Source organism: Pelophylax lessonae (genome assembly GCF_965119305.1).
Source record: "Pelophylax lessonae genome assembly, chromosome: 2".
Taxonomy (NCBI): domain Eukaryota; kingdom Metazoa; phylum Chordata; class Amphibia; order Anura; family Ranidae; genus Pelophylax; species Pelophylax lessonae.
The window spans coordinates 151,063,641-151,076,204 of NC_138769.1; the positions used below are offsets into that span (position 1 = coordinate 151,063,641).

General features: G+C 48.3%; 1 protein-coding gene across 6 annotated transcripts in view; it reads right to left on the bottom strand.

The window, feature by feature from the left end:
- Positions 1-12,564, bottom strand: part of MYO1C (myosin IC) — a 393,404-nt gene that overhangs the window by 83,673 nt on the left and 297,167 nt on the right. The window lies entirely within an intron of this gene.

Genomic DNA, 12,564 nt, shown 5'->3' on the forward strand with positions numbered 1-12,564 from the left:
ATAAGGAAAGCAGCACAATATCTTCATTCAGATGGAAATTGGAAACCACCTTAGGAAGAAACGACTGACTAGGTTGAAGTACAACTTTATCTCTGTGGACCACCAAATAAGGCGAACGGCAGTAAAGCGCCGCCAATTCCGATACTCTGCGAGCAGAAGTAATAGCCACCAAAAAAAGGCAACCTTCTAAGACAAAGTAAGCAGAGGAATCTCCCTAATGTTCTCAAAGGGAGGCTTTAGAAGAACAGACAATACCAAATTCAGATCCCACAGAGGTAATGGGGATGACCTCGGAGGGGCCACATGACAGACTCCTTGGATAAAAGGTGCGAATCAACATATGCGAAGCCAAAGGGCGTTGGAAAAACATAGCCAAGGCCCACACTTGGCCTTTAAAAGTAGCCAAGGCCAACTTCTGTTCGACACCTCTTTGAAGGAAGGCCAATATCCTAGCCACTGAAAAAAAGGAGAGGATGCACCTTCATTGGTTCACACCATGAAATGAACGATTTCCTCGTACGATGATGGATCTTCCTGGAAGTGGACTTCATGGCCTTCAACAGTGTAGGAATCACCGAGTCTAAAAGACCCCTAACCTTCAAAACCTGGCTTTTAACAGCCACGCCGGTAAAGCCAGCGACTGTAAAGCAGAATGGAAGATCGGCCCTTGAGACAGTAGATCTTCCCTGAGAGGAAGTCTCTAAGGAGCATTGGCGACCAATCTTACCAGATCTGCGTACCAAGACTGGCGAGGCCAGTCTGGAGCCACCAGAATGACTGGAATCCCCTCCGCCTCTATTCTCCGTAGAAGTCTCTGCAGAAGTTTCAGCGGTGGAAAAACATAGATCAGCCGATAATGACCCCAAGGAGCCACCAGTGCATCTACAGGGTCGGATAGGGAATCCTGCGACTTGGCTGCAGACCTTTGAACCTTCTTGTTGAGCTAAGAGGCCAACAGGTCGACATTGGGAGTCCCCCACTGAGCACACAGGAGCTGAAACACCTCCAGGTGTAGAGATAATTTCCCCTAATCCAACACCTGATGGTTCAGGTAGTCTGCCTGCCAGTTATGGGGTATACGGGGTGTGGGGTACGCAGGGAGAGCTGGAACAAAGTTCTCTGCCCATTTCAAAATCTCGGCCACCTTCCAGGCCACTAGGACACTCTTGGTGCCCCCTTGATGATTGATGTAAGCCACGGCTGTACTAATGTCTGATAGAACCCGGACTGGACAATCTTATAGAGGATTTGTCCAGTGAAAAAGGCAAAGTTTTATCGCTCGAGTTCCAGAACATTGATCGGTAGTCTGGACTCTTCCACTGTCCAAGACTGTACACACAGCTTCACCAGCACTCCTCCCCAGTCTGTCAGGCTGGCATCCGTGGTGACCACCGTCCAATACAATGGAAGGAAAGATTTGCCCTTACACAATGCCAATGAGCGAAACCGCCATAGAAGAGCATTCTTTGTGTTATGATTCTCCACAGAGAGGACAGATTGTTGGACAGCAACAAACAAATTGCCCCCTGCAACTTCTGCAGCTTGTCCAGGGAAAGAAAAACCTTTGCCGAAGCGGAATCCAGAGTCAGACCCAGGTAGATCAGACATGAGGATGGTACCAGGGCTGATTTTGCGAAATTGATAGTCCAGCCGAACTCCTGCAGAGTCCTTACAGTGATTGCTGAATCATCCAACAGAGCTGAATGAGAATCTGCTCTGAACAGAAGATCGTCCACGTACCCCAGGACCGCAACCCCCTCTGACGTAGAAGTGCAAATATCAGAGCCAGACCCTGGAAGCAGAGGCGGGACCAAAGAGTAAAGGCCCGTACACACGTACCGATCGTCGGCATACAAACGTCGGTGGACGAAGGATCTGCCGATTGTACGCGTGTTAGTATGGTGCCTCCGACAGATGTCTGCGCACAATCCGCGGACAAAAGTCTTTCTTGCAAACATGAAAATTTTTGTATGCCGACACCAGAACGGACGATTGTTCGCCTGTCAGTACACAATTCGGCCGACAGACCGCAGATTTGCAAGACTGGGCATGCTCAGAAAATAGAAAACACAGGGAAAGTTAACCATTACATGACATCACTTCTGCAGTCGGCGGACAAAATTCTTGTGCTGTCTTTGCACTTTTCAGCAGACACCGACATCCCGGGGAGAAAAGAGGAACATTTGTATGCCGACCATCGGTACGTGTGTACGGGGCTTAACATCACAAATTGATAGTGCTCCTCTCCCACAGCGAAGTGAAGAGAACACTGGTGTCCAGCGCAGATAGGGATGTGTAGATATGCGTCCTTGATATCAATAGAGGCCAACAGGTCTCCCTGATGTAGGGACACCACCACCGTGCCAATCGATTCTATTCAAAACTTCTGAACCCGCACAAAGCGGTTCAGAGCTTTGCGATCCAGGATTGGATGCACTTTGCCGCCCTTCTTGGGCACAGAACAGGTTTGAATAAAACCCTTGAAATTGTTCCAGAGAGGGAACTGGCACAATCATTCCCTGCGACAGCAGATCTTGCAACGCCTCTAGTAAGTCCTTTGACCGATCTGGAGATAGGCGGAGGTTGGACGGGAAGAACCTGAATTTCATCTTGTAACCCTATTGGATTAGTTTGTGAACCCATTTGTCCTGAATCCAGGAAGTCCATGGTTCCGGAAAAAAGCGAAGACATCCCCCCACCCCAGGCATGGGTGATGGCATCCCTTCATGCAGACGAGGATTTGTCCACAGATCCACATTGGCCTGTTCTTGGCTTACCCGACCATGTCTTCTTGGAACCCCCAGAAGACCTGAATGGCTTCGCTCCTTTCTCTTGAGCCCCAGAGGCACGAAAGGGCAGCCTATGAGCAGTAAATGAAGGCCCTCCGTCTATTACGCGGTGCCTTGCTCTTGGTGGATGGATTGGTGAAGAAGAGTACTCTGCCCAAGGAGGAACCAAACCGCTTGTCCCCTGTGAACTGAAGGTCAGAAAGTGCCTTTTTGGAACCCTTTTAAGCCACACCATGGGTCTAATCACAACCCCTACCACAGACTATCTGGCCTCCAGTGGAGCTGTATCCAGCGATGCATCACATATATACAGAAGGACTTGGAACATTTGATCCGTTTGCTCTCTCAGTCCTGAAGAGACCCGTTCTGTTACCAAGTCAGTAACTTCGCCCATTCCGCTAAGGTCTGTGACACCAGAGTGATAAAGACCGGTTTCAGTATTGAGCCCACAATCACATGCAAATGGGGGGAGACACACTCAATCCGTCTATCCACAGGGTGTAAATACCGGGGACTCTTCCACCGAAACTACCGTAGACTTGTTTAGTCTGGCAACCGGATGATCCACTTTTGGTGGTACGGTCCAACTAGCGGATACCACGTCCGCGAAGGGGTTGCGCCTTTTAAAGCGCTTAGGCACCACTAACATTTGTTTAATGTGCCCCCACTATTCATTGACAATGTTGTCAAAAAGTCCTGGACAGGGAAAAACCTTGTGGGATTTACGGGTGCCAAAAGACACCTGCGTCCCTGACACTGTAGAATCATCGGCCATTTTTAAGGTTTCCTGCACTGACACTATAAGTGCCTCCACCAGCGCTCTTTCCCACGCGGCTGCTGACGAGGATACATCCTCCTCCCCATCAGAATGAGAAGACACAGAACCACCAGGGTGGCATGCATCCGCGGCGGCCATTTCTACCTCAGAATCTGAGGATACTAAAGAGGGAGGCGAAGGCAAAGGGCGCTTTCTACTAGTGGCATTTTTTAAAACAAAATCCACTTTTGACACCAGGTTTTCAAAAACTGCTGTAAATGCAGAAAGGGGCTGCGACCCCGAGGGTCCCGCAACTGCACTGAGGTGGGCTGTGTGTGAAATTTGGTCCTGGGACTCCATAATTACTTAATACAAAAAAAGGCAGTGTCACTTTAAGATAACTGCAAAAAAACGCGATCCTCACTGCTGCACCACAAGTCCCAGCCTAGCACAGCCTGCAGCACTGAATGAGAAATACCTACAGGGACCCCAGCAACATACCAAAAAAACGATCTGCAGGGATGTAGGAACGTTCTGTGCAGAGAGAAAAAATGATCTGACACAGGAACAGGAAGCACCTGGGTCATGTGCTAGAGTCACCCTAGCTTCTCCCTACTGTCCAGCAATTGCGGACTCCAGGAACATGGCCGCCCTATGCATTCCTATGGGGAACTACCAAAACATGGCCGCTCATGCATCTCAATGGGAAAATTTGTTGATGCGGAACAAAAACTACAGCAAAATGGCGGCCTCCACGGCACGCAATGCGGTCTCCAGGACCCCCAGGGGGACATTAAACAGTGGCGTTGGGGGTCTGGAGGGGCCCCCACCAGGATAAATCTCCCCCCCGCAGAACCGCCGCCATAAAGGCAGGTAGGAACCTGCTTGTGGGGGTAAAAGCCAAAGGGGCCTGGTATCACCGAGCGACCAGGGGAACCGAGGGTGCGACTTTCCCAAGAAGGGGCCCACCTCCACCCCCCAAGACCGCCAGAGAAATGGGGGACACATACCATACCAACGGCATCAGATGGGCACCACTCTGAACAGACTACCTCTCCACCCGGGGTGGGGGTGCTGACGGCCAGAGGGTACGCTGCGACTCAGGACAACCCAGGTCGTATGCATCCCCGCGAGGAGTTTTAAGGAGTTTTATTCGTGGGACAGCCCCCGTCCCATCGGGGGGTCTGTCGTGGCGAGGCCTAGTGCTGGACTATAACTTGCACACGCTCGCTGGCCGGGCTGGGAGATCTTAAGGATCTAGCATATCCAGTCCAAAACCCAGTCAGCTGTTGCTGTAGTTCTCTCAGGAACAAAACTAACTAAAAAGTAAAGTCTCACAAAAAGGTTCCCAAAAAAAAAAAACTAAAACCGAAGTCCCAGCAGGGAACTAGGTCCTACTCCTAAACTAGGCAGAAAAAAACTGAATACTATAGCAGAGTGTGTGGGTGTATGTCTGCAGGGACAGCCCAAAAGCCGTGGTAAATCTTTTTCCTGCCTAGTGTTCTACTCCTGTAGGGGGCAGAATAACCCAATGGTCAAGAATTATATGGAGCTACGTCTGTCAATAAACGATCGAGAAATCACATGTACATAAGTATTCACAGTCTTTGTTATGACACTCAAAATTGAGCTCAGGTGCATCCTGTTTTCGCGGATCATCCTTGAGATGTTTCTACAACTTGATTGGAGTCCACATGTGGTAAATTTAGTTGATTGGACATGATTTAGCATGGCACACACCTGTCTATAGAAGGTCCCACAGTTAACAGTGCATATCAGAGCACAAACCAAGCCATGAAATCCAAGGAATTGTCTGTAGACCTCCGAGACAGGATTGTAACGGGGCATAGATCTGTGGAAGGGTACAGAAAAAATTCTGCAGCATTGTAGGTCCCAATGAGCACAGTGACCTCCATTATCTGTAAAGTTTGGAACCACCAGGACTCTTCCTAGAGCGGGCTGCCCGGCCAAACTGAGCGATTGGGGGAGAAGGGCCTTCGTCAGGGAGGTGACCAAGAACCTGATGGTCACTCTGACAGAGCTTCAGCGTTTCTCTGTGGATGGAGAGAACCTTCCAGAAGAACAACCACCTCCGTAGCACCAATCAGGACTGTATGATAGAGTGGCCAGATGGAAGCCACTCCTCAGTAAAAAGGCACATGACAGCCCGCCTGGAGTTTGCCAAAAGGCACCTGAAGGACTCTCAGACCATGAGAAACATTCTCTGGTCTGATGTAACAAGGATTGAACTCTTTGGCCTAAATGGCAAGTGTCATGTCTGGAGGAAACCAGGCAACGCTCAGCACCTGGCCCAAAACCATCCCCCACAGTGAAGCATGGTGGTGGCAGCATCATGCCGTGGAGATGTTTTTCAGAGGCAGGAACTGGGAGACTAGTCAGGATCGAGGGAAAGATGAATGCAGCAATGTACAGAGACATCCTTGATGATAACCTATTCCAGAGCGCTCTGGACCTCAGACTGGGGCGAAGATTCATCTTCCAACAAGTACACAGCCAAGATAACAAAGAAGTGGCTATGGGAAAACTCTGTGAATGTCCCCAAGTGGCCCAGCCAGAGCCCAGACTTTAACCCAATTGAACATCCCTGGAGTGATCAGAAAATGGCTGTGCACTGATGCTCCCCATCCAACCTGATGGAGCTTGACAGGTCCTGCAAAGAATAATGAGAGATACTGCCCAAAAATAGGTGCGCCATTCTTGTAGCATCATACTCAAAAAGACATGAGGCTGTACTTGGTGCTAAAGGTTCTTCAACAAAGTATTGAGAAAAGGCTTTGAATACTTATGTATATGTGATTTTTATTTTTAATACATTTCAAACAAATTTCTTTCACATAGTCATGGGGTATTGTTTGTAGAATTCTGAGGGAAATAATGAATGTAATCAATTTTGGAATAAGGCTGTAACATAAAATGTGGAAAAAGTGAAGCACTGAGAATACTTTCCGGATGCATTCATGGACTTTTGTATTCGTTTTATAAAAGGAATATTCACTCCTCTTGGTCTTTTTACAGTCAGTTTAGTAAGCTTCTGTGTGTTTGTAAGCCCTAACAATGGCAGACATCTCTCCTTTCTAAACTTTCTTGGGGGAACATTAACTGGCGAAAATGGGATTTTTGTAAGAACTTACCGTAAAATCCTTTTCTCTGAGGTTCATTGACAAACGCAGCAGCTATGCTTCTTTACCATTGGGTTATGCGCCATCTACAGGAGTAGACTAGGCAGTGAAAAAATGTACTGACATGCCTATAGGGGCTGTCCTTCTCGGCATAACCCCCACACACACTGTGCTTTCAAATCAGTTTCGTAGCAAGCAGTGAAAAGACGACACAAACCATCCCCATAACTGAGGGGCAGGTGCTGCATCTGTCAATGGACCTCAGAGAAAAGGATTTTAAGGTAAGATCTTACAAAAATCCAGTTTTCTCTATGGTCCATTGACAGACGCAGAAGCTATGCTTCTTTGCAATGGGGACGTCCCAAAACAGTATAGGCATGAGGGGTGGGAAGAAACGCAACCAACAACAGTTAATGTACTGTATTTCCAAAGCTAAAAATGTAGCCAACTAGGTAACAAAAAAGCTCAACCAGTAACAGGAGCTTACCCATGAAAGAAAAAAAAAAAATCAACCCCTTAAAGAGAAAAAATCAAGTCTCCTTAAACAGCAGCCTGCAAAACCTTACGGCCAAAGGAGGCATCCGAAGATGCCAATAAATCTGCCTTATAGAATTTTGTAAAAGTATGCACAGACAACCAAGTCGCCGCTTTACACACTTGAGTAACAGGCGCCTGATGGCGAAAAGCCCGATTGAAACTCAGCGCTCTAGTAGAATGCGCTTTCACAGGGAAAGGAGGAACCTGATCCTTCAACGAATAGGTCTGAACAACCGTCTGCCTAATCCATCTGGATATGGTGCAGCAGACGCAGCCAAACCCTTACGAGATCCTTAAGCACCAAAAGAGAATCCAATTTTCTAAATGACTCAGTTACTGTCAGATAAACCATCATCGCCCGAACCACATCCAGTGAATGCAAGGCGATTTCCTTGAAATGCTTAGGAAGAAAAGACGGATTAGGTCAGAGAACCTGTGGATGACCAAATAAGGTGAACGACAAGAAAGCACCGCCAACTCAGATACTCTGCGACAGGGTCAGTGCAGATTTTCTTGAAATTAATGGTCCACCCGTACTCCTGAAGGGTTTGAACCGTGATTGACAGGTCGCCCAACAAGGCTGAGTGAAAGTTTGCTCTCAACAGGAGATCGTCCAGATATCCCAGAACCGCAATCCCTTTTCTGCGTAGCAAAGCCAGCACTGGGGCCAAAACCTTGGTGAAGACTGTGAGCGGAGGCTAGACCAAAGGGTAATGCCACAAATTGAAAGTGCTCCTCCGCTACTGCAAAACGAAGATACCTCTGTTGTCCCCCGTATATAGGGAAGTGTAGATACGCATCTTTGATATTGATGGAGGCTAGAAAGTCCCCTTGATTCAAAGAGGCTACCAACGACCGAATGGATTATATTCAAAACTTCTGCACTCGCACAAATCGCTTCAGTGACTTGAGGTCCAAAACTGGACGTGCCTTGCCCTCCTTTCTGGGCACTGTGAACAGGTTTGAATAGAAACCTCAAAACCGTTCCTGCTGAGGAACCAGCACAATCACTCCTTGTGCAATGAGATTCTGCACTACCTCCCTGAGATCCTGCAAGCAATCTGGAGACAGACGAAGATTTGAGGGAAAGAATCTGTCTGGGCGAGACCGAAACTATCTTGTACCCAGAACGAATCAGTTTGTGAACCCATCTGTCCTGAATCAGAGATGTCCAGGGTTCCTGAAAGTAACGCAGACTTCTCCCCACCCCAGAATCGGATGAGGGGGCCCTTCATGTAGAAGAGGATTTGTCCACCGAACCAGACTGGCTAGTCTTGGGCTTAACCGACCAAGCCTTTTTGATCACTCCAGAAGCTCTGAATGGTTTACCTTTTTCTAGAGCCCCCCGAGGAACGAAAAACCGCCTATGAGCTGTGAACGAGGGCCCCCGCCTACTGCGGGACACCTTGCCTTTTGAGGATTGGGGGAGAATAGTACTCTTACCCCTGTTAATCCTTTGATTAACTCATCCAAGGAGTCTCCAGACGTTCATCCAAAAAAGGGAGATTTGTTAAGGTCTCCTTAGAGGCCTGGTCTTCCGACCAGCTCTTCAGCCACACCATGCGGCGTATGGCAATCCCTACTGCTTACACTCTGGCAACCAGAGGGGCTGGATTCAAGGCCGCATCACACAGGAACACTAGGGCCTGGGCCATCTGGTCCGTGAACTCAATCAGGGTTATGAGAACTTTGTCAGTGTTCAAGTTACCCCTAAGCACTTTAACCCATTCTGTTACCGTCTGTGAAAGCAGAACGGACGCAATGATCGGTTTTAGTACCAAGCCCGCCAAAAGATATAGGTGGCGGGAAAAGGATTCCATCCGTCTGTCCACCGGGTCCGTAAATGCCTGGGAATCTTCCACGGGCACCACAGTAGATTTGTTTTACCCTAGGTGGCACCGTCCAGAGGTTCGAGACTGAGTCAGCAAAGGGATAACGTCCTTTAAAGTGCTTTGGCACCACTAGCACGTGCCTAATGCACCACCATTGCTCATTCACAAGATCGTGAAAATCCTCGGGACAAGGGAATACCTGACCCGACTTCTGGGCTTTGCGGGAGCCAAAAAGTACCCGCTTTCGTGACTATGTGGGCTCATCATCCATTGTTAATGTTTCCCTTACTGAACGAATCAGTGCTTCCACCATAGCGTGTTCCCGCACTGCAGCCGAGGACATATCCTCCTCATTATCAGACTGAGGACAGGGATCCTTCGAGGAGGGGGCTGTCCATGGCGACCATATCAGGCTCTGAATCAGAGGACAGAGAAGGCCGTGGCCGTTTTTTGGCTAGTGACTTGTTTCATTACAAAATCCACCTTTGATGCCAGATTTTCCAATGCTGCAGAAAGAGACATCAGAGACTGCGATCCAGGTGCACCGGCAGTCGCACTTAGGGGGTCTGGCAGAGAATTTACTGCTTGGGACTCCATTTTGCAATTTACACAAAACAGGTGTACTGCCCCTTTAAATCGCGATTGAGGTCCGCACCGCTCTATCGCGCTGTAAATGGAGTCACCCTTAAATAGCAGCAGGTAGCAGAGTGTGCCCGAGGAATGCCCAAAAAGACCCCCTTACTGTACCACCTCACAGTGTATTTAGCAGCTCTGCAGCATGGAGATTGAGCAGATGAAACGTCTCACAGGAAGTGACCTGGCAGCAAAAGAGGCCCAACTGCCTGTGTAGGCTCCAGGCTACAACAAAATGATGGCAATGCAAAAGCATAGAAAGCTCAGGGAAAATGGCCGCTGTACCTTACACACATAGAGCCGCTGCCCACAATAAAGATGGCGGCCGGAATCGCTGCCATACGGTCAGGAACCAGGCATGAGGCCACCTCAAGGATCCACCTAAAAAAGGACCCCACAGGACAAGGTAACATTGTATACCACCCCCCCCCCCCCCCCGGGCGCCGAATATAGTACCTCCATGTGGGAGCAGGGAAGGCAGGGCCAGGTCCTGATAGGACTGGGGGATTTTTTTTTTTTTTTTAGGAAAAAACAAGAGTCCTGTTATCCCCAGAGAAGTAGGCCCATATCCCCCCCCAGAGGCCACTAGGGACACGGGGGGCTCAGCATTACTCACCATACCATGGACCCGCCGGCTCCGCTTCGGGGAGACTGCCTCCCACCCTGAGTGGGGGTGCTGCCAGCCGAGGGGTACGCTTCGACTCAGGGCGTTCCAGGCCGATGCGTCCCGGCGAGACAACTATTTGCAGGCTCATCCGTCCACAGGGGCTCTGTTGTGGTGAGGCTTCGTGCGGAACTATAACCTGCTCACACTCGTTGGCCAGGCTCGGAGACCGTAAGGATCTAGATTATCCAGTGCGAAACCTCAGCCAGGTGTCGCTTGTAGTTCACCAGGAGGAGACCCTCTGACACTGGTTAGCGATAGTGAGTAAAGAGAAATAAACAAATATTCTGAAAATAATAAAAAGCTGAGACCGAAGTCCCAGCAGGAAATCAGTAGATGCCTGTTAAGCATGCTAACCTTCCACACCACCGGTGCGCAAGTATGCCTGAGGGAAACATATCTATACTATGATTTCCCCCAAGAAAGACAATTCAACTGTCAGATCGTATATATAATCCTGCAGCTCACTTGTTACTTTCTCTAGGTTGCTTTACAAACTTAAGAGGATACAGGAGTACTAAGCAAGTTAGATATACAAATATATATATATATATATATATATAAACAGTGGAATTGGTTTTCAAAAACTGATGCAAGAGTAGAGAATCTGAACATAATGGCCAATGGAGTTTGCCCCTCTCACATGCCTATTTATGGGTCCAATATGGCCTAGATGAAAGAAAAAAGTGTCCGTGATGCTGATAGTAACCAATCCGATCTGTTTTTAATTGCTGTACTAGCATACAGCTCACTAGCAGTTTTAAAGCATTCAATAAGGTGTCTCCCCTCCTTCATGCTTTTCATCAACATCCTTTTTTTTTTTACCCCACCAAAGTGAATAACTGCAAATTATCAGAATGTAGATAAACATTGGAGAAGTTCCCGTGTACAAGTACTGTGTACATGGTCAGAAACACACACATATATACTTGGAGCCCAGCCTGTATTATATATAAAACTTCATAAACTCAATTGCCCATATCATCAATTCTTAACCCAGTTCCCAGTGTCTTGCATGGACCCAGGATAACCATTTAATCTTGATTACATCATACATGCAAAGACTGCTATAATCTATTCAGAGCAGTCTCTGTACTATGTTCATTCTCTAATAGACATACTGTCTCCTGCACACCATGTGTGATGCAAGGTGACAAGAGCATTAGAGAAGAACTATAGTCAGCTGCCGAAATCTAAAACCAACAACACATTCTAGATATGTCATGTTTTTTTTTCATAGGAATTATGTGCATTGCGAAGATTTATGATCATATGGGCAAAATACTGCGGACAATGACAAAACTCAGGGGAGTTAACAGAGTGGTGCAAGCATAGTGCTTTCATCACTCTTCTAAACTTAAAGCGGAGTTCCACTCAAAAGTGGAACTCCGCTTTAAGTGGTCCCGTCCCCCTGATATGCCACATTTGGCATGTAATTTTTTTTTTTGGGGGGGGGGGGGGGGGGGGGGAGAGTGGGTACCTATTTTTGACAGGTACCCGCTCCCACTTCCGCTCGTGCCGACTAAGCGGCTCAGGCGGAAGTTCTCCTCTCTCCCTCCAATCTTCTGAGACACATCACAGGTCGCAGAAGATTGCCGGGCCAGTCACTAAGCGCAGTGCGACTCGCGTATGCGCAGTGCGCACCCGGCTAGGCGCCCACACTAGAGATGCCGACTCCGCGGGGAGAAGACTGAGGGAACCCAGGCTCCCACCGGCCGCGTCGCTGGACCATGGGACAGGTGAGTATGTGTTTATTAAAGGTCAGCAGCTACACTTTTTGTAGCTGCTGACTTTAACACAAAAGCCAGTGGAACTCTGCTTTAAAATGAGAAAATGCTGCTTCCAACTAAAGGGACACAAGCCCCTTTGTTAATTAGGCCTGATCTCCTCCCTGATATATGCGGTGTCTGTGACAGACACCGCCTAAAACAGCAGAGTTGAAGCTGCATGCTCTAGATTACTTTGGACCACAGGACACCTACTTTTGCTTTTGGATTTAAATGGACAGAGGAAGGTGTTCTCCAACACCTCTAGGAGTGTCAAAAACATGCGTCCTCTCATGCATGGTGGTCCCATATGTAGTAGCGATGCATGGACTGATGGAAGAAACCATGGAATGCAACAGGGGTCAGGCCCTCAACACACTGGGAAGAGAGTAGACTTGAAGACAGCAGGGTTTGGGCACCCTGTCCCCATATATATTCAGGGGTTT